This window comes from Cebus imitator, unplaced genomic scaffold, assembly GCF_001604975.1.
Source record: "Cebus imitator isolate Cc_AM_T3 unplaced genomic scaffold, Cebus_imitator-1.0 Scaffold133, whole genome shotgun sequence".
Classification (NCBI taxonomy): Eukaryota; Metazoa; Chordata; class Mammalia; order Primates; family Cebidae; genus Cebus; species Cebus imitator.
Window position 1 is genome coordinate 2,673,038 of NW_016107448.1, and position 22,650 is coordinate 2,695,687.

The window sequence follows — 22,650 nt, forward strand, 5'->3', positions numbered from 1 at the left end:
GTTGGCTCCATCCTCTTTATAAATTCTGAGGGCTAATAGTGCCCTCAGGTGCAATTCTGGGCCACTGCTTTAAAAGAAAATACAGTGAACCCTAGAAAAAGAAAGTGACTTTCCCAAGGTAAACAAACAAGTTAGTGGCAAAGCCAGAAGCAGATTTCAAAGTGTCCATCTTGTGTTTTTTATTTTATTTTATTCTATTTTATTTTAAAGACAGGGTCTTGTTCTGTCACCCAGGCTGTAGTGCAGTGCAGTGGCATGATCACTGCAGCCTTGATCTTCTGGGCTCCATCCTCCCACCTCAGCCTCCCAAGTTGCTATGACAACAAGTATGCACTACCATACCAAGCTTTTGGGTTTTTTTTTGTTTGTTTGTTTTTGTTTGTTTTTTTCCCCCTTTGGTAGAGACAAGGTCTTGCTATGTTTCCCAGGCTGGTCTTGAACTCCTGGCCTCAAGCAATCCACCCACCTCTGCCTCACAAATCACTCCATTTATCTGGCCTAGTCTGATTTTCTTTACTGACCAGCACACTGTCTCTGATAACCAAAAAAACATACACAAACATATATTTTTTAACCATAAATATGTTATTTTTAAATCACATTCTGTTAAACATAGTTATTAATTCAACACATTTACTGAGAAGCTCTGGGCTTGATACTGGGAGTATAAATGACTGAATACAGCATAAATAGTCCCACTGTCATGGAAATTCAGTGTCACGCAGAATTTGATGTTTTCAACATGGGGCCAACATGGTTTAAAGCTCATAACATATTCTTCTGTTCTTGTCTTCCATTAATGGGATACAATTGGAAAGTAACTCCTGAATTTCATATTGGAGATGGCAGTCTCTCCCATGGTTTCTATAATAATGTTAGCATTTATCATTTTTATATTTGCTCATTAAACTGTTAGAGATTCTTCATGATGAAAGGTAGAAAAAGACTTTTCATGCCAGAACTCTGTCATCAAATATTTCTCAGACTTCTATACTTTAGCTAACTTTTTCTTGCCAAAGTACAGCAGCTTCTTCCTCTGATATTGCTACCTATGCCCTTTAAGGTTTCTTAATCCTTTTCTCATTATTATGTTGTTCATGGATTCACCTTTTAATACAAAGATAAAAGTGTATTATAACAATCGCAGTTACAAGAAAGCACTTTAGCATGCTTCGTTATAACTGGGATTGCGGAAGACAATAGAGTGTTTATTGTAAAAGTCAGAATTTTTACAGTTTTCAAGCTGTTAATAGTTACTACGTCAAATTCTCTTAAAATGCCATTCTTTTATGCCTAGGAACAGACAGCATTGTGGGGAGAAATATCTTTAAAATAAATATTAAAATACATATTAGTATGTAACACAAAATGTAATTAAGACTTGCACCACAAATTCCATGGGATGGGGAGAAGTGGTAGTTAACAGTGAAAGCATTTGTGATAAACTCTAAATGTTTTATTATATGCAGCTGTAAATCTGACAGTGTCTCAACACACTCTTACATGTCACATATTCGGGGGTGGGGAATGGAGTGTAAACAAAAATTGTACTGTAGCTCTTATATAATGACACATTTTCTAATGCCACTTCTTTATTTTTTTCTTTTTCTTTTAACATTGACTAGGAAACAGATGGTAGCAATTCAATGCCACAAAATATGCCACAAGGCCTTTCCATGCAAGCATATTTTTCAGCAAGTACAGGATCTGTACAACTCTGCAGAAATGGCTAAGTGCATGGGCACATTCATGGTGGAGGAGGGTAAATATGTCACTCACACTGAGAAAACCAAATTTCGCCGTATCCAGGACCAGCCATCTCAGCAGTGGCTTGCCTCTCCCAGCTGGTAAAAGACACTATATTGTATAATTCCTTCCAAATACCATACTTAGCGAAAATAGAGCTCCAGCATGATGACAGTGGTCTTATTTAAATATTATTTCCATGCCAAAACACAAAAGTCCAACAACAGTAAATCCAAATCCAGTCAGGAGTACATCATGTGATCTTACTCTATGTTAAAAACAATAGCAACAACAAAAAGAATAAGCACTAACAGGCCAAAAATTGTATTAGGCATTGACATAAAAATTCTCATTCCATCCTCACAACAATCCTAAGTTTTAACATTAACCCCTCGTTACAGATGAGAATACTGAGTTGTAGAGAATATAGGTAACTTCCCTAAAGTCACACAGCTAGCAAGACAGAGGCAAATCCAGGCACTCTGAGTCTAGAATCCATGTTACGATATCCTACACCACTCCAGAATACCACACAATAGCTAAAAGCTGATTTGACTTATCTTCAACATACTACCTTAGCAGAATATGCTTTATACAGCAGTATGAAGCATTTTGATAGGCATTTGACTACACAAAACCTCAGTAAATTTTATTTTCAGTGAAGATCATTTCTTCAGAATATCAAAATTTATAGTATTGACAATTACAGTCACTCAAAGGCTACTTTTCATTCTAAATTTGATGTATGTCAATAAAACAGCAGAATCAATGTTGGTTTTAATTAGCATCACATTGAAGAGTCCTTCCAGAGGCCATAGCAGTGTATTCCATGCTGTCTGAGGAAATGTTAGGATAGGGCATTTCTAATTAATGAAAATCATGATGACATTATTTTTTAATTTAAAATGAGCGCTCATAAAGTAAAAACTATCCTATGGTCCTCATTACATAAAATGTAGGGCAGATTAGATATTAGATTTATATAAGAAGTGAAAGCAATATTATTCTCACCAATTAATTTTATCTTAAAAAATGTAAGATATTACTCTATTTCCCATTTTCTCTTCTTATTTTTAAAACCTAGAATTTATGACTTCTACATACTGATTTTTTGTCATAAAAATTTTGCCATGCCTGTAATCCCAGCTACTCGGGAGGCTGAGGCAGGAGAATCACTTGAACCCGGGAGATGGAGGTTGCAGTGAGCCAAGATTGCACCAAGGTACTACAGGCTGGGCAACAAGAGCGAAACTCTGTCTCAAAACAAAAAACTTCATTAAAATTCAAAAAATTCACACAAAACTTTAAAAATCGGTATCATGAAACCGTTCTTTGTAAACTCTGTAGAAGCACTACAGACCATTGCTTTCGTATAAGAAATCATCTGCATAATAAAGTAAAATGTTTTAGTCTCTTATAAGAAACAACTTAGAGAAACAGACATTCTGAATAATAACCACATATCCAAATTACATGGATCTGACTGTGAATTTATTCCACTACCCAAAGAACTCACACAAACACTTAAAAAAACAATGTATTTTCATCTCTAGTGTCAAATTTAACATACACTGAAAAGATCTTTGTTCAAGAACTACATTTTCTTTCCTCTTGCTTTGTATTAAACATCACACAAATGAACAGTAAACACCTAGAAGTAGATGGAATTATATATCACCCATTCATCCTATAATGAGAATGAACATTTATGAAAAGGAAACCCTTTTACTATTTAGCTCTAAGGGAAGCCTAGGGAGGTTCATGACATCTAAATATCCACCTCTTGCAATGGTAAGTAAAGTCTTCTTCCATCCTGGTTCTGAGAAAGGTCACTTACACGTTAATTCTGGGCAGGCCATGAATGCCGTTTCTGAGTAATCCGAAACAGTTCAAAAGCAGTGAATAGTCTGTTGTAAATTAATAAGTTCTAGGACTTCAGCAAAGAGATCAGAAATGTGGGTAGACTTCTCTGTTTTCTTATCCACCTCAGTCTTTAATAATTTACTTTTTGTTGTTGTCACCCAGTGCCACAAAAATCAATCTCATAAAGAACTACTTCACATTGATGTGTGTATAAAAGCACTCTGTACCATATGATAGATTTCATTTTGCAATGTTTTTTCATTTAAAGTCTAAAGTACTAAGAAATCTTAACAAAACTCTTACTCTAAGCCACACATAGCTCTAGGGGAGATATATTTCTTAATGCCAAAAGGCATCACCTCATGTGAGATGAGACATTTGAAAACATTCATTTCTGTCAAACCTTGAAGAGCAAGGCCTTAGACATTCAATGCTATACACTTGTGAAAAGCAAAGATTTACAAGACATACAAATTTCAGTTTCATATTTCCTTCTTGGCCCTTGAAGTCACTTGAGTTTGTAAGTCCTGACTTCAACTCTGAAGACCTGGATTTGAATTCTGTCACTTCATAGCTAGATTTCCCTGTTTTTGTTGTTGTTGTTGTTTGCTTTTTAAAGAACACTAATATCTTCTTTACCGTATTCTAAGGGAAGGTGTCTCATATTCCGGTCACATATGAGGCTCTCAATAACCGATACTGTTTACCTTTCCTTCCTGTAACCACAGGTTTCCTCAGTTTATTATGAGACAGAGTTTTCTAAAGCATAAAATTGCCATATGAATAGTATACTTTTTTATTTGTACTTAGAAAACACCAGTATCAAGTCTTCCAAAATGAAGTTTCAACATGATTACAGACAATGAAAAATTGATCAGTAAAGTCATAAAGAGGAAATCAGGTGTTTTGGGCATCGCAAGCCCTAGACTCCATGTTTAAGGAAATGCTTGCTTTCTCACTGTATTAGCTGGTATAAATGGCAGGTGTGAGGGTATTTTGCATTTCATGGTCATTCCTACTTTTAGTCTGCCTAATGGCCACAATAATATAAATGTATTTCTTCTGATAACAATAATTTCCTGCCTTGGCATTTTGTACTTCTTTTCTCTAATGCATCGCTATGTTACATGCAAAGTCTAACTGACTATAATTGCCACTCTCCTAATATGATTAGGACCTTTTTGATTAGACGCATATATGCTTCAGAAAATGTCTAATTTCAAATAAACGGATTTTTTCATATTAAGAGTATTAACTGAAAAGTAAACAAACAGTATTATTCCAGTGTCGGAAATATTGGTGTTAGTAATATATAAAATTCCCTGCAATTTTCACATTCTCTGGAGTATTTAATTATTCAGGTAACAACATTCTGTGAGTATTTGGACATTTAAGGCTTCATTTAATGAAAACACAGAAGACATCGTCCTGGCACTTACAGAGTCTACAATTTTAAGTTTAGGCTTTAAACGTGTACCTCTTATTTCTGGGCCTCTGACACTTAACCTTTACTCATTCTGACCTTTAAACATGATTCTTATTTTGCATGTGCCACAGGTATAAATGATTACGTTTTGACTCTAAGTAAATTGGGGCCTGAAAACAAATCAGTTTATCTATTAAAAAATAAATTTAGAACAAGTATTGTTTCTTATATATAGTAACAAATCTCTTCAACATGTTATTTTGAAAAGAAAACTAAGTTAGACGAACTGGTTTCTCTAGCAACCATTTGACATGTAACTGTGAGCGTGCCACTTAATTTCTCTTGGTCTCAGTTTCTTTGTCTGTAAAACAAGGGAGCAAAACTAAATGATTTGTAAAGGATTCTTCCCGCTCTCAAATCTATAATCTGAATTAACTCTTTTACTGAAATGAATTAAATGACAAGTTAATAAATCATCTAGCAGATCAAATGTGATAGTCTGGTTAAGATTTTGTTGGGGGAAAGGCAGACCTGCACCTTGTTTTAATTTTTAAAACAATAGATCTAGCCAAATTTAGAGCTTGCTGAATGTGACAGCCTGTTCTGCAAATGACTTTATTATTTAAATAGAGCATTAGGCCATATTTAGAAACTATTCGAAGTAGCAAAGCAAAATAGAGATTTTTACGGCTTTATTTAATGCCGTGCTTCAGAAAAAATCACATATCAATTTCATTGAATTTAAACACAGATACATTTAAAACTTGGCAAAGGTGGCTATACTAATGAAAGATGATTATTTCTCTACCTATCTGGTACAACCAGGCCACACACAACCATGATCAGATTTAAACTACTCAAACTTGAAACACATGGGATCAAGTGGATAATGGTTAAAATATCTCAAAATCAGACCTATTGTTCTCAAATTCCCTTTAAGAAATATCTTATAAAAAGGGCACACACAAGAAAAAAGGAAGGAGAAGGTAAAAGTTATTAAAAAGCATATGAGCTATTAGAAAGAGAAAAAAAGAATGTCTGAATTCTCATTCCACCTTGATGTTCTAATTAAAATTGGTCATACAGCAGACACTGCACCTGCCAGCCAAAAGTTTATAATGAACAGAGAGACTTACTGCAGAGTCTTTTATCAGTGCAGCTCCCTTAGGGCCAAAAATATTGATCTCTTTCATTGAATAAATACTAAAGTAACAACAAGAATCCATTATGTCTGACCTAACAAGAATTTTTAATTGAACAAGTTACTGTCTGAATGCCAAAGAAAGAGTGGATATAGTATCACTTACCATTCTCTTCTTAAAGCTCTAAGTATAAAGGGCAAATGATGAATGAGTTGATGAAATTACTCATTTTCTCAACAGTGCTCTCCAAATACATAAATGTTCCTAGTTTTAAAGAATTACTGTAGTTTTTTGCCATCTTGACAACTTGATCATATATTTTCCATAATCTAGTAGCAATGTTTCTCAAGAAATTATCTTGCTCAATTAATAAAATGATGCATTAAAGGTTTAACATTTAATTTTACATAATTTTTTCCCAAATATGTGTCATATTTTAATATGCCACACACCACTGGAATAAAATGAAAAAGAATGCCATTTCTTTCTCTTTGGAGTCGGTTATTAGCACTAAAATAGTATGCTAGCAAATAGATGTTAAATATTTCATAGATCATTTCCTCAGGAAATTAAGTTACGTGAGTATTTTTCTCAAACCACAGTATTTACCTCAAATAAGTGGCTGAGGCCCAAGAACTTCTTATACAACTTTATTAGACACTGGGCTAAAACAAAACAGAAAATAAGAAGATGAATATTTGGTTAGCTTAATCAGCAAATAAAAGATAACTATTCCTCTCAAAATGAAGTTTTGGATTTTGCATCTACATAGAGATAAAAAATAAAATGGGGGGAAAAAAGCTGCTGCAATTACTTCAAATGGCAGTACTAGGCTTGTGGCTTTTGCACTGAAAATTCGACTTTGTCCATTCAAAATAAGCAAAAATTTTTGAAAGAACTGAAGCAATCAGTTAGCTTACTGAGACAGAAATTTCTCCCCAAGTTACCTATACATTTTATTTTGGTTAGTAATTTAGGTGGATAATAAAAGGAAAATAAACTCTATGGACTTGAATCCATGTTTAAGAAAACCAGTCATACATTTACATGGAGTCATTTAAAAGTGCTATATTGGCCAATGTGGTGATTATACATATTCATAAATTTTAAAGTCAGATACCAATTTTTCCTCACCAAGATTTTGTACTGAAAGCATGCTCCTATACTTCCATAAAACTTGCTTGATTAGGATATTTTATTTTTTTTTTAGTGTTTTCAACACAACTCTGTAGATATGGTTATGCTCAAAACTTCAAAATAAAAAAAAAATAAAAAGTGAAGTCCACTAAAATACTCCATACTCCAACTCCAATTTGAGACAGGTATCTTCTCTGAAAGAGATACAGAGATTAAGTTCATGTACAGCATGCCTTTTTCTTGAGAGGCTCACAGTTTTTCTATGCCAGTACATGAGAGAAGGGCAAGAAAAGAGAAAATAAGGCATCTTTGTTTACTTGTTACTAAACCATGTTATCAGGAATGGGGCAGCCATTCCTATTAACCGTAGTCATAACATCAATTCACTGTAAATATACATTCTAGTCTATGCTGTAATGTTGATAGTGGCTTGTAGCAAAGCTAAAATCAAGAGAAAGATGAGAAAACTGACACTGTAGGTGCAAATGAATCAATCTATACTTCCTCAACTATCCAGGGATTATATAGCATGGTAGTGGAAAACAGGAAGGTGCTTGCAAGTTAGTCAGTCTCTGAGGTCAATGACGGTACAGTAGGCATAAAAGTATTCTCTCTGTGTGACTCTTATTTAACACACATGAATCATTCTTAGGGGAGGGACCAGAGACTTATTCCTGCTAGGTTGCAGTTATGACCTTCCTTAAAAATAAGAAAATGCTGATTGATGCTTCATAAATACCACATTCTGGCAATTTATTACATTAGACATTTATTTTATTTTTAGAAAAGGTTATTATAAATATATTCCAATGGAATTGAAAGTTTAATTTTCCAGCTAGGACTACAAATGCTTTTGCTATGCTACTTATTTTATTTTGAATCTGCTTCAATCTTTTAAATACGTTTTAAACATGACATCCAATGTATGAAAACTATTAGTCTCAGAATTATAATAGTTTGACAAAGTCTAATGCCTAGAAGAAAATTTAAAATATTTGGAAAAATACTAATCAAAACTAAACAAAAATTCATTGATTAGTAATAGTCCAGCATATTTCCATTAGTTAAATTATGATTATGGCAGTAAAGTGTCTATGATTTCACCATTAAAGAACAATGGCACTGACATTAGTCCATGGCTTACTTTAATTACTGGACTACTATACTTTGGAACAAAAAGATGTTTGTGTAAGCATAAAATATTTTTGAAAGGATTAGATTTACCTTAGTTATAAAACAATTTTCATTCTATAAGAGTAAGCATCAAATTCACAATTACAATTATGACACTCAGAATTATGTCATAAAATATGTATCCCTATATTTTTATATCAGTCTGTAAATCTCAACTGGGATCCACAAATCTGAATATAGGATCCACTGCAGAACATTTCCTATCTAGAAATTCTGTCCACAAACATCCAGTAAGGATGTAGTAACTCAAAGTAATATATGATAAATCTCTTTTTTCAATAGAAGTGATGTTAAAATTGAATGTTATGTTCTGAGAGTCATATAACTCCCACTCTATAAAAGTCCCCCCAAATGTAAGTCAGCTGTTTGTTTTGCTTTATGAATATGTTTGAGCACAATGTAATCTTTTTAAAGTATCTCTAAATGGGTTCAAAGATGTAAGAGAAGACATAGAAAAAGCCTAGAAAACATCTCTGTCCAAAGTAGCCCCAAAGCCAGAAATAACATGAAATGGAGAACCAAGTCCAGTGTCAGAAAGCCTTTAGAATATAGACCCTTAGGATATAATTGCTCGGGGTGAATGGAGAAGGCATGAAGCAGAAAGCCCAGCGAACCAATCTGAAAATGGAATAATGTTGTGACTATAAAGTATAAAAAAATTATTCTGTAGATAACCTGAAATGGTGCAAATTACGGTTCAAATTACTGTGCAAATTACTTTGTTATCAAGTTATAACAGCCTGTATAAAAATTCTGGAAGTATAAAAAGATTTAATTATTTAAAATTCAAAAGTTAGTATGTCAGAACTGCAAGTTAAATTTATACCATTACAGATCATTTTCCCCAAATATCTATGGATATTGATGTATGTGGTTTTGTAAGGGACAGAGAAAAGGTAAGTTCCAAAATGCAAATACTAAAGATCATTATATTTTAAGTTAGAATTGCACAGAAGGTCAAAAATCATAGATTCTGAAGCTAATTTTTCACATTATCTTACTGTGTGTGCCAGGACCTCCTACTTGCTGGAAATGACGAAACTCTTCAGTATGTTATATTGCTTTAATTCAAAGGCCAGTTTGATTCAGCACTTTTAGTTATTCATCATTGTTCAAAGCTAGTAAATTTCAAAACTTGCCCGTTTCAGCCAATTATCTCACTTTTTTTCTCCTAAAACAAATCTCATGATGTTATACTTTTTGTCATATTATATAGTGCTTTTAGCCCACAGAGATTAGAGGTTGCTTAGACTATAAGGTATTCCCAGCACCTTTTTCTGCCACTGTTCAAAGCCGCTTTAGCTAACTACTCTCCTCTGCTTAGTTGTCCCCGGGATATAGGGAATAACTGTTGCTATCAAGGTATCAAAGTACAGATATAAAACCTAGAAGAGATAGCCTAGAATCATCAGTTATATGGCAGCTCTCATGGAGCAGGGGAAGAGTCAGTAAATCAAAACCACCTTAGAAATAATCTTGTCAATTGTGAATGGGATGAACAAAGATCATCAGCAAATGACAAAGCTTCACTTACTGAAATCCAGTATTAATTAACAGGTTTTTTTCCAAACTGATCTTTGGTAGATTCTAATTTCTCAGAAATAAAGAACTATTATTCAAGTTGATAGAATTAACAAAAATCAGCCCCAAAATTCTGTAAACAAAGGTAACGCCTACTACTGATCATCAAATAAGCATGTTTTGAAGAGTCTGTAATTTTATTTTCTCACTTTTCCTTTTTTCTTCTCTACCTTTACAAAGTAGGAAATCCCATCAATGTTCTCTTCTTACCTCTTACTTGGGTAATCAACATTACAACTTTAAAGACTAACTGTAACCATGAAACACACAAGATGCCTTTTACTGACATACATGGTTACTGAGACCTATGACCTTGGCCTTCCTAGCTTGTATTAGTAGTTACTGAAAAGGTTTTGTTTATTTAAGAAAACACTTTTTTCCAAGAATACTGTATACTTTCAATACAATGTATCTCTTTCTCCCTCCCACTCTGCAGAGCACAAAAGATAAACAATGGAATTCCAGTACCAGCAGTATTTGTCATAGGTCAAATACACCACTATAAATGACAATTCTCTACTTTATTGGTAAGGAGTATGTTTGACTGAGTTTCCTACTGTCTTCGAAGCACAATATTTACTGTTACGGATTAATAATTTGACACAAAGAAAGCAAACCCTTGAGTAACGTACACTGGTTTTACTTTTGTTGAATACATGCATGAGTGATTTTTTAAAAAGAGGAAAAGGAGGGAGGGAATCGGAATTTTGATGTGATTTAGAAAGAAGAAGCATCCCTCATACACTTACTATATGTTGCAAACCTATGTTTGATGTTTTCCAAGTTTATAATCACTCTGAGCAAAACTTAAATCTAGATAATATGGTCCTTTGCTATGTTTGTCCATTTGGGGTTCTAATTGTAGAGAGGGTAGTTTAAGGAAAAGGTTAATTAACACAGCCGGATCTACATGAAACATTTTTGAGGCTAAGACAATTTCAATTCAATTCCCCTAGAAATCAGTTCACTGGAATTCTTGGCTTTCTCCCAAGCAGTTTCTTAAAAAGGTTACCAGCTTAATTGAATGAAATCAGAGTCTGCAACCATCAACAATTATGTATAGAGCAATACTTGTTATTAGACTGAATAAAATCAAAGTCAGAAACTAACCACAATTATTTATGGAGCAGTTATTCTTGATATTGGCCAGTCTGATTGCATTGAACTATTAACTTCCTGAAAATCTGCATGTTTCCTCTTTCAGGCAGACACCACACAGATAATCAAGGACACCAACAAGCTTATCTGAAAATAATTTCCATTTATTTCAAAGGAAATCAAAATTAACCTGGAACTATTGAAAAAAAATCTACCCTAAATGGATAAATAACATAACCTATTTTATTTTTTTAGTTAAAAATTTATTGACATTCTGAAGATATAAGGATTGCAAATAACTCTAAAATTGCTTCTAATTTATCGTAGGAATTTCTTCCCAAAAATATTAATCACAGCTGGATTGAAAGAGTCTTTGGGAAATGTGGCAATGTTGTTTATATAAGTATACCACATTATAAGTCTACTGGAGAACCAAGGGAATTTGTGTTTGTGGAAAACAAAAGAACAAGCAGTGAAAGCTACTGAGATAGGTCTGAAGGTTCAGAATTCCTTCCTGAAAACACCCTATTTTATCTACAACCATGAAGCTCTGGATATGACGTTTTCTGTTGACGAATCAATCATTTCTACTTTATGGCAAATACATTGCTTACTATTTCAATACTTTTATCTCCCTGGTCCTGGAAACTTTTTAAAAATTCATTTGAGAAGCAAGTGTCCACAATTTTGATGGACAGAACTTGAAATGACTGAGCAACAGAGTCATAATCATACTGAACCGAATGCCTCATTAGATGACTAGCAGCACATCACATAACATTTAAGGCTTTTTCTGGTACCTCATGGAAAACAGACATTCTATTGAAATGAGTATGATTTTAGAAGTGTTTATACTTTTTGTAAAATGAAACGCTAGAATTATACATTAAAAAGTCAAAGAGATGAGACTTTTTCGGGGTCTTATTTTTTCAAATGCACTCTATGCAAGACAAGTGCTTTACAATTTACATTCAATTATAGCTAATACTGAAAGCATTAAACCCTAGTTACCAGGTTTTCTCCCCATTAGGAATAGCCCAATTTTTTTAATGCAAAACTGAATTTAAGGATTATTTTTCTGGGAAAATTGGGGGTTTCTTTACCACAAAACTCAATTTCTACTAAAATAGTTTACACATTCTAAATTTTAGTTTAATTATTTACACTTAATGATGCTAACAAAATGAGATATATTCAGGAAATAATACAGCAAAAAGTGAATTTGAGCATGAATTTTTTCCTGCAATTATTTTACATTTGTGTAACTTTATAATTTAGCTATTCATTATCTGCTTAATAAATAAATATATCAAGATTGCATTCAGTAGTTTTCAGAAATCACAAATATGTAATTTTCATGTTTTTCTTAAAAACTAACCTCTTATAAATATGCACAAATACTAATTTTCTGGGTGCTATTTTGGACCTCTTCCCCAGTACTACCAATTCAGAGATGAGAAACTGGTGGCTGGTCCAGAAACATTTTTAAAGATATATCCATAACAGTTTTTAGAGTGGCTGTAGTACATCAAAGCACAAAAATAATGAATCGGTTCCACATAATTCAAACTATTTAATAAAATAGATAAGGAGTCTGTGATTCCCTGGTAAGTTGGTAGAATCTTATAAAGTAGAACAAAATTAGAGAGAGGGAGCATAAGTCCTCAAATCCTGTCTTCTTTCTCTTTTTTCTATGAAGGCAAATCTTTTTAACGACTATGATCAAATAAATACGATTAGGATAAAAAAAGGGCCCAAAAGAGAGAAAATGATTATAAGAGACCAGAGAAGTTCTGGTTACTGGCCCAGGTAAGAAGCAGTCTAGGTGAGTAAATGCTACGAGAATGACGAATGCTAATATAGTATCTGGAGAATATTAAAGCAATTGTTGCCCATATTTTTAAAAAGAGTGAAATCGAGAAATAACACAATGGCTACTTTAATTTTTTTTTCCTGGTAAAACCATAACTAATAAAATACAGAATTAGCACTTACAGGGGAAAGGGGTGGTTTTTAGTGAGGTCATGCCAAACTAACTTTATTTTCTAATTTTGAAAAGGTTACTATGATCAGACACTCAGCATACTAAATTTCACAAAGGGCTTTGCTACAAAATAATACATATGATACATAATAAGAAGAATGTATTATAATTACATTATCATAGATGGCTGAAGGTTCATACCACATGCCACACGGCTATGGCACTGCTAAAATGTAAAAATCATTATTATAACTGCTGCATATCAAAGATGATGCTCAGAGATAAGTCTTGATTCCACGATGAGCACCTTCAACATGGAATTGTGTTCAAAAATAAACCTTTGACATAGTTTACTAATCCTTGCCTGGTCTCTGTTTTAACATTTCAATCTCATCTTTCCCAAACTTCTCTGATTCCCTTTGAAGTCTAAGCTCTAACCCTGACAAACTCAGTTGTTTAAAAGAACAATCCTCTCTTAGTTTTGGAACTTCACACACATTGTTTCTTTCTGCCTCAAATATTTTTATCCTCACTCTTTGCACAACTAATCCTAGCATCTTTCAGAACTCAAGTTAGATATTACTGCTTTTGAAAGGAGATGCTCTCCTTGACCTCCCTGGCTGGTTTAGATGTCCTCGCAAAGACTGCATCGTAACACTATATTATGCTTTCTATCATACTTTATTGTAATTCTTTCTTTAATCATTTGTCTCTTTTATTCAGCACTGTGCCTGTAAACCAGCTCCTGAAAAAATAAAAATTCCTTATTTATAGTGTTGGCCAAATTCCATGGGAAAAATATCCTACTACCACCACCACATATATACCCTGGCAGATTTCAAAATACAGTTGGCCCTCTGTATCTGTGGGTTCCACATTAATGGATTTAACCAACAATGCATCAAAAATATTCAGGAAAAAAATTCCAAAAAGTTCCAAATACCAAACTTGAATTTGATGTGCACCAGATGCTACACTGAATCCATGCAAACGAAGAAATGTGTAGGCCTTGTATTAGGTATCACAAAAATCTAGAAATGATTTAAAGTATACAGAAATGCCAGGTGCAATGGCTCATGCCTGTACTCCCAGAACTTTGGGTGGCTGAGGCAGGAGGCTCTCCTGAGCCTAAGAGTTTGAGACCAGCCTGGGGAACATAACAAGACCTTATTTTCTCTAAAAATCAAGTTCGCTGGGAGTGGCAGTGCACGCTTGTAGTCCCAGCCCCTCAAGAGGCTGAAGTGGGAGGATCGAGCTTGAGTCCTGGAGACTGAGGTTATGCTTTGGTAAAGTGATATTTTTCTCTTAATACAAATGAGAATAGCAGGTGTGTTGGCTCATGCCTGTAATCTCAGTACTTTGGGAGGCCAAGACAGGAGGATCTCTTTAGCTCAAGAGTTCGAGATCAGCCTCAGCAATATAGTGGGACCTCGTCTCTACAAAAAATACAAAAATTAGTTGGGCATGGTGGTACACACCCATAGTCCCAACTACTTGGGAGGCTGAGCTGGGAGGATCACTTGAGCCTGGGAGACCAAGGTTGCACTGCGCTGGGATGATGCTACTGCACTCCAGCCTGGGTGACAGAGTGGGTCCCTGTCTCAAAAAAAAATTTTTTTTTTTAAAGGCAACTAAGATTCTATTGCATAATATTACAAAGCTCCTAAACCAGTCTTCTAATTCAAGTGACAGTTACATTTCTATGTATTGATGTGTATTCTCTGCTACGCATTCTGCTAGGCACTTTTCATTCATTATCTTACTGAATTCTTACAGCCACCCTAAAAGAGAAAGTGAGACTCAATGATATTAAGTAACTTTCCCAAATTAGAAAGGCAGTAAATGTCAAAAATAACAAACAATACCTCATTGTCTAACACCAAAGCCTTTGTTCTTACTGTTACACTCTATTTCTAGCAGAAACTGCACAACATTATACAGTCTCTATTCATTTCATTATTCACTAACACGGGAATCCGGCGATTGGACCAGAGCAAAGAGTAGACAGAGATTTACATTCTTGGTTCTTTATGTCAACAGCACTTGGTTAAATACATTGGTAAAAGGTAATAATAAAATGAATACACTTCATTTTAGCCTTTATCTGTTGTATCTCTCATCCATGTAATATAAACAACCATCATAAGTTTTCAAATACTCTTCAAGTGTTTCATATATTTACAGGTTTATTATTCAATGAAACCATCTTCTGTATCATTCTGATCTCTCCCAACTCTGACCTAGAATGGCATTAATATCTAGCATGTTTATCATATATTTTGACATTTGACCTTATACGTCTCATAAACACCAATGAAATTTGAAGTTCCTTGATTGCAAGAACTATTTTAATATTTTGGGAGGAATCCCTGAAGCCTCTCGTACACTTTTAGATATCAAGTACTTATTCAAATGCTTCCTAAATTGAATCATAGAGTAATGATTTTTGAAATAGTTGAAAAGAGAAAATCTAATAAGTCACAGGCCTCTATCTTGGTATTCTATTTGAGTCTGCATTGATTTGCATCATGTTATATTAGAATGTCAAAAATTTCCAATGAAAGTGAATATTTGAGAATATAAACATGTGAAAACGAAGGGGAAAAAAACAGTAGGTAACAGAAAAAAAAAAAAAACGTGAAAAGAAAACACTCCTGCTTTCCTCCTTTCTCACACCTCATTGGTGAGGAGGACATTTCCTAGTGATTTCAGTGGTAAGCATATGGACGTGCTGTTCAGGAAGGCTTCATGCAATATAAATACTATGAGGATAAAACTGAAAACCCTAGGCTATGGGAAAAATTGTTTTGTTGAGTTTGCTTAGAATTTGGAAGAAGCCTGACCAATACTGAGTAGTAATAGTCTTCTATTAAATTGTCATGCCATTTTTCATTATTTCTTAATTATTAGACATGGTGACAATGGGAAGACGTGAGTGAATGATTTTGTTGGCAAATATCACGATTTATTTTTGAGATAAGTTCAACTGATGGAAAAGCGTCCCTGGAATGATAGAGCTAATTAAGCAAATTTGGAAATGCTTTAAAATTTTGGAAAGATAGAGGAAAGGACAAATTAGTATATTTTAACCTTGATAATGGGGTTTAAGGAAGCAAAGTAAATAAGGATTATTTTTATTGCATTTGCAATGTTCAATATTATCTAATTATGCTTCCTAAAAGTAGATTATTTTGTTTATTTTTGTGATGTATATGAGAAAAGTGATTACTGCTGAGTTTTCTAACTTATCTATTGTTTATAGACTCCGTGATATTAAAGTTCTAGGGGCTATAAAGGAGAAAGAACAGTACCCTGGGTGTACTCTCCCACGGTTAGGCAACACCTTAGAAGTGTCATAATAATTCATTGATTTCATTGTATACAATGTGTACACTGACTATATAAACACTGAATTCAATATATAACTGACTGAGCACTTAGTATGTGCCTGACACAAACCTAAACACCTAGACATTAGGTCATTTACTTAACAAAACCATCAGGAGAGGCAGATGCTATTTGCAGGGTCCTTCTACAAAGGAAAGAATCAGGGAGGCAATGTTTCCAAGGTCCCTCATCCCAGAGGAGCAGAACAAAACTTGACTCCAGGACTCCTGGACCAAAGGCTTCATGAGCCACATTACATCATTCAACATAAACCACAGGCTTATGAATTCCAGGGGATGCTGGTGGGTCCTAAATATTGCAAGAGCTGTATATAGAGAGGATTCTAATGCAGAAGGAAAGTAACCATGAGCACCAAAACCATGGTGACTTGTGGGGCAAAGTGTCTCCTCATTTGGGGATTTTCTGCTGTTATAAGAAGGAGGTCTGTATTACTGGAACTCCAACTACAGTTTATCAGTGGACCTGGTCCACGAGTCCATTCAGAGCTAGCAAGCAAGATCTCTTGTGATAACCAGTATTTAGTCTGTGGGGGACAGGCCTTTGCACTAGGCTTTAAAAAATATTAGTCCTGAGGGAAGCTGGGGGCTGGAAGTAGCCAAAGGAAGACCTTGGGGACTCCTAACCTGGATGTATACACACACTACTTCTGGCTCTCAGATAGAAATCAGGCAGCTGGGATCACACACACACACATTTTCCACACAAACTGCTGCACCTCCTTTCTAAAATGTGGGGCACACACATACACCCCTCTAATTCAATTAAGCAAAATAAAACAAAAAATAGTCTGCAGTGAAATACTCTTTAACAAGTTTGTAAAAACTGACTACAAATGATCACTGATACCATATTAATATTATATCATAACTGATTTGATTTTTACTTTTGACTGTTACTTATATCTGCCAAAATACATCCACACTGGGTTTTGGGAGGAGTTGAACTTTAATATTTATGTTTGTCTTTAAAAACTTCACTCAGACCATGCATTTAATGTCTTCCGAAGCTACCTATTTAGTATGTCTAATACTATGTTCAAAGAACACTAATCTTCATAAATACACATCTTGTCTATGAATTAAACAAATAGGTTCACTGGCCCACACAACATATACTTGCTACCAAAGGATTATTGTGGTTTTAAAAATAATAACAAACAGAACTAATTAGAAACTATAAATAAATATTATATTGAAGCTACCGTTTTGAATAATTATCTTCTTTCTTCTCTCCACAACTTAGAAGCAAATGGAATTTTTTATTTCTTCCAACGGAGTTAAAAATTGAAACAAGATCAGTTTCTTGACATTGTGATCTATCACAGACTACAATGATATTCATAGGAGGGCAAACGTGTCAGTGATAGACTTGGGAATATGGATTTAATAGAAATACCACATTTTGATCCTGAGGAATTCAAAATATTGAAAGGTGAAATAAAATCATGGAATATATTTTACAACGAAACTGCCTCTAAGAACTATGGGCAAGATTTGCATTGGCTTTGTGGAATGTACATTAAGATTTTTCAGCATACTTCTGTGTTCAGCTGGGAGATATTATGTTATAACTTTCATGCTTCAATTCGTGTTAAATTTGATTTTCTGTGTGTATGTTAAGCATGTGCTTAAAAGACCTCAATTGTAAGAAATAAGAAAGGGAATAAAAAAAAAACTCTTAGCACTTTTGTAGGAAATATTAATGTAGTTTTTCAAAGCACAGATTATTTTCCATCAATAAAAGTAGGATACGAGACTACAGTTAGCCAAATGCAATGCAAATTTAACCACATTTTTAAAATGTAATTTTTATCCTGTATGTCTTCAATCATCCTTAGAGTTTATAAACTCAGTTTTATTTCCAGATTATACTGGATAGAAGGTAAAAATTAACATAAAGTGAATCATTGGTAAAGTAAAAGTAAAATGTGCTTTCTCTGTTTGATTTGGTATTCATTAACTCACAATATTTCTTCACACAAAATAAGTAAACAAACAATGGATGCTAATCTCTGAAACTTTATCTTGAAAGATTTAAATGATGTTCTTGAAAACGTCAAGTCCTTTTACTGGCTCATATTGAGGAAAAACAACATTGATAATTATTGCATTATTGTTACTAGTTCAGAAAAAACTCAGATTTTTCATAAATTCTAGTTAGCTTTGCAGGAAGATAGTTTCTGATGTGTTTTGGAATTCCTAAATATCTAACAAATGCTGCTATGGTTTAAATCAATGCTCAAATATGCAGGTAACAAGGAAAGAAGCAGGATACACTTTGAGATTAATGGTGTAAAAGGTAAAGAATAAGGAAAAGGATGATTAAAACAGCCAAACAACCAGTTGTTGAGTCAGAATTTTCTGTCAAGAGAATGACCACCTGACTGAAAAGAACAGAAGAAAAACTTATCAGAAGGAAAAGTGAAGCTAATGGTTAAAGAATGTGTTTTGGGAAACACTCATTCACTGAAAAAGTATTTCAGTCCCCTAGACCATTTGACTAAGAACCAGATTTTTTGAGAGGACTTGCAAAATAGATCCAATAACTGCAGTAATCTTTGAAGGAACTTAAAAGATTGGGGAGGAGCCAGAAGACTGCAGGCTGATGCCGACACATGCATATTCACTTTACGATAAAGGAAAACAGTAAATTCTTCAAAATATCGACAGAGGAGCTTTATACTATTATTACAAAAGCTTCCATAATAACTTATTAGGGATTGATTTGTATGGTGCTAGGAAACAATTTATTGTACCCTGGCTACACTAACCATGAGTTATTTCAAATAAAATAATGAGACACAGACAGGATTGTGGTTAAGAGTGATTTTTTTGTGTTAAACTTTCAAGACTAATTTCCTACCTGTTTGATGTGGCCAAGTAATTTCCACTCCTGTATCTTGGCTTCTCCTGTGTAAAATAATAATAATGGAACTTCATAACATTGATGTTATATATAAATGTATTTAATAGACCTTCATGACATCATAAGACAATAATTTGCATGTCTCCTTCTGAGTGAATAATCAAAAATAATATCTCTAACCGTAAATTTTATTCTTTCAGAACATATCAGACATGTATAGCTTGGCACATGTCTGGTTTTAACAAGGCAATTGCGAAGTTCACTCATGACTGTCTTCTACATACAGTGGAGAAGAAAAAAATTTTTTTTACAGAAATAAAATCAAACCAATGTTTAGTAAGAGGAATCCAAAACCCATTTCATAAGCAGACCAATTGAATCATTTCAAAAACTCTAGTGTATAAGTCTGAATATGCTACAACTTCTGGCCATAAGGTTTGCTTCAGACAGCAGCTCTTAATTTGAGAACCTTCCACCTTAAAAATTTCACTGAAGTGAGCAAGTCTGTGTTCAAGAATAACGGGATATCAACCATCCCTGACTGGCAGAAACAAATGAATTTAGCAGTCAGGTAACATCATTCCAATGTGAGCCAAAGCAACATCCTTTAATCTAATGTATGTTCATAATATTTATACTGCAATTGGGTTAGTTTGTATACATTATCCATCCCATTCTTTCAGTGATTTAAAAAGTACAAGAGTGTCATATTATGAAATGCCTCTACTTAAAAAAATTAAAAGATGGTAAGAATGAAGGTAACCATGGGCGCCATGGTGTGCACTAGGTCAACAGCAGGGATGATACTGAAAGATAAAAAATAAACTGGAAAAGAATGTAAAAGGTTCTGAGCTGATCCACAAGGAAGAAAAATCGGTCCTAAAAAGTAAGTTTTGAGTGTGTAGATGAACAGAGGATCAGTATCCATCCTGGGTGCCTGTCAACCTCATGTTAATTTAGGAGATAAAAATTTGTCCAGGAAGTTAATAAGCATGGTAACAACTACTAAGGATCTTTTGTCAAAATCCAAGGATAATTATAGTTTCCAGGCATGTTCACACTTGTACACAGTGCAGTGAGGGAGTTAAGTGGAAATCCCCAAGAGGAGGGATCTATAACAGGGAATGATTCACAACAGAATATCTAGCAGCATAAAGTTGAAGAGCATGCCTGGTTTTAAGGTAGAAGATAAAGAATGAAGAGTCCTGGTCATGCACAGCCATGTCATTCTTATTCATTTATTTATCTTTTTCAATGTTCAAGATTTTAAAACAATTTCAAACAGCACTAAGAAGGTAGAAACTTTCATAACAAAAATCTGAACTAATAGTTTCTTTAAAAATAATGTATTTGGCAAGACTTACACACCATATCCCTAACTCATGAATGACCCCTACTTAACCCATGAGGCTTTTGAGTTTATGATTCCCATTTTAAAACTTCTAAAAAAAAAATGACTCACAATTCTACAGGTTAGAAGTGAACTGGGGATTGTATGGTGAATGCTTTTTCACCTTGACCTAACCCAAAGATGCTGAATGTAACTGAACTCCTCTAACTGAAAAATAAATAATACATAACGAGTTTAAGCAGTGGTTAATATAAAAAGAGCCCAAAGTAGCAAGCTTTCTTTTTCTCAACTACTGATTATTGACAATGCTACTTGATTGTTTGTATGGTACTTTCATAAAGATGTTTAAACTCAGAATTAAGCAGAGGCCAAAAAACATAGAGTTAGATGCTCAATTTATGGAAAAAAAATCTTGGTTCACAGATTCATAGGAATTTAGAGCTGCAAAAGCATTTGGAGATCATCTGGTGCAACTCTTACAGAGGTAACAATTTACTAACTTATATGCAAAATGTCAAAGCCTTTGAAGCTCACTTTCATTACAAAGTACAAAGTAATTCCAGAAATAAATTTGGTAAGTTGTAATACAAATGGTATTAATTGGAAAGGCTATAAATATACTTAATTTTCTCTATATAATTATATATTATATATAGGATTTTATGTGTGTGTGTGTGTGTGTGTGTGTGTGTGTGTGTATGGAACTGAACATACAAACAAAGTTGTATACATATTACAAAGTAGGCCTGTCTCAGCTCTCTTGTCTCTCACCCCTGTGACACAGTCAGGATGCTTTAATGAATACCCAAGGGATCCTGCAACACAGTATATTCCCTGGCCTGCTTGGAAATCAGACAACCGTTCCTCTTGCTGTAAGTCTTCCATACAAAGGCTTTCCTCTCTTTTTTTCCCAACAAGTAAGACCCTATGTTTATCAATGGGGTAAGAAAATGCTGATTACTCACCTCCAATAAGTAAACTGAGTCAATAACCTACAGGTATGAGACAGTCAGGGAGGTTGGTAATGAATGTCCTACTCATTCGCCAATATAAAAATAAATTACCAAATAATAAATGCTGATTCTTTGGAATTTGGAATAGCTAGCTTTATATTTTTTTAAAAAGAAAATTCTGTGCATGAGTCAGAATCATTATCATAACTTTGCTGTGTTTGCAAATTTCTGGCAGGTTAATTTTTGACAGCTGGGGAAGAGAAAAGCTTCCAACCAATTTTCTAAATCATATTTAGGCAAACATCCAGGCGCAATCACCTGTAGACTCCTGCCTAAAGGCCCAGGTACGTTTTGAGAAAGCAGTCAGATTCTTGAATGATTTACAAAGTTAACCATTAGAGCTTCTCATATAACTGGCTTAGGCTGAAAATAAGTAACCAAAAATACACGCATGACACACCTTAACCTCAGTGTCCTCACCTCACTCGGAGGAGAAAAAGCATCCAGAAAAGGCAAGTCTACCCTGGATATTCAAATCATTTTCAGATATGAGCCTACGTAAGGTATTCCTAGTCTGAAGTCAATAAAAATAAAAATTAAATAGCAGACCTGATGATGAGCAGAAGACACTATGGTCATTTAGATGTAAATATATTTCCTTTTTGTTTTTAAAGTTAAAATAGTATCATTAACTACTGGGTGCCAAAATGTCACATTTTGAATAAGGCTACCAGGACCAAAAAAGAAAAAGTTCATCTAATTTGAAAGAACTGAAATTAGCAAGAGTCTAAAATACAGTGATCTGACAAAGCAAGCCATTAGCTGAATTTGATATTATTGCGCTGTCACTTCCAAACAAATAACAGGGATTAATTTGGAAAGTTAATGAGACATTTACATCT

The 22,650-nt window shown here is 34.1% G+C and overlaps 1 protein-coding gene across 1 annotated transcript in view; it reads right to left on the bottom strand.

Annotated features, from left to right (window-relative positions):
• LOC119473115 (atherin-like) overlaps nt 1-22,650 on the bottom strand; it is a 177,300-nt gene that overhangs the window by 101,119 nt on the left and 53,531 nt on the right. Inside the window, exon 4 of the mRNA XM_037743043.1 lies at nt 19,442-19,485. The gene's annotated coding sequence lies outside the window, so the exon portion shown is untranslated. The remainder of the gene's footprint in view (nt 1-19,441; nt 19,486-22,650) is intronic.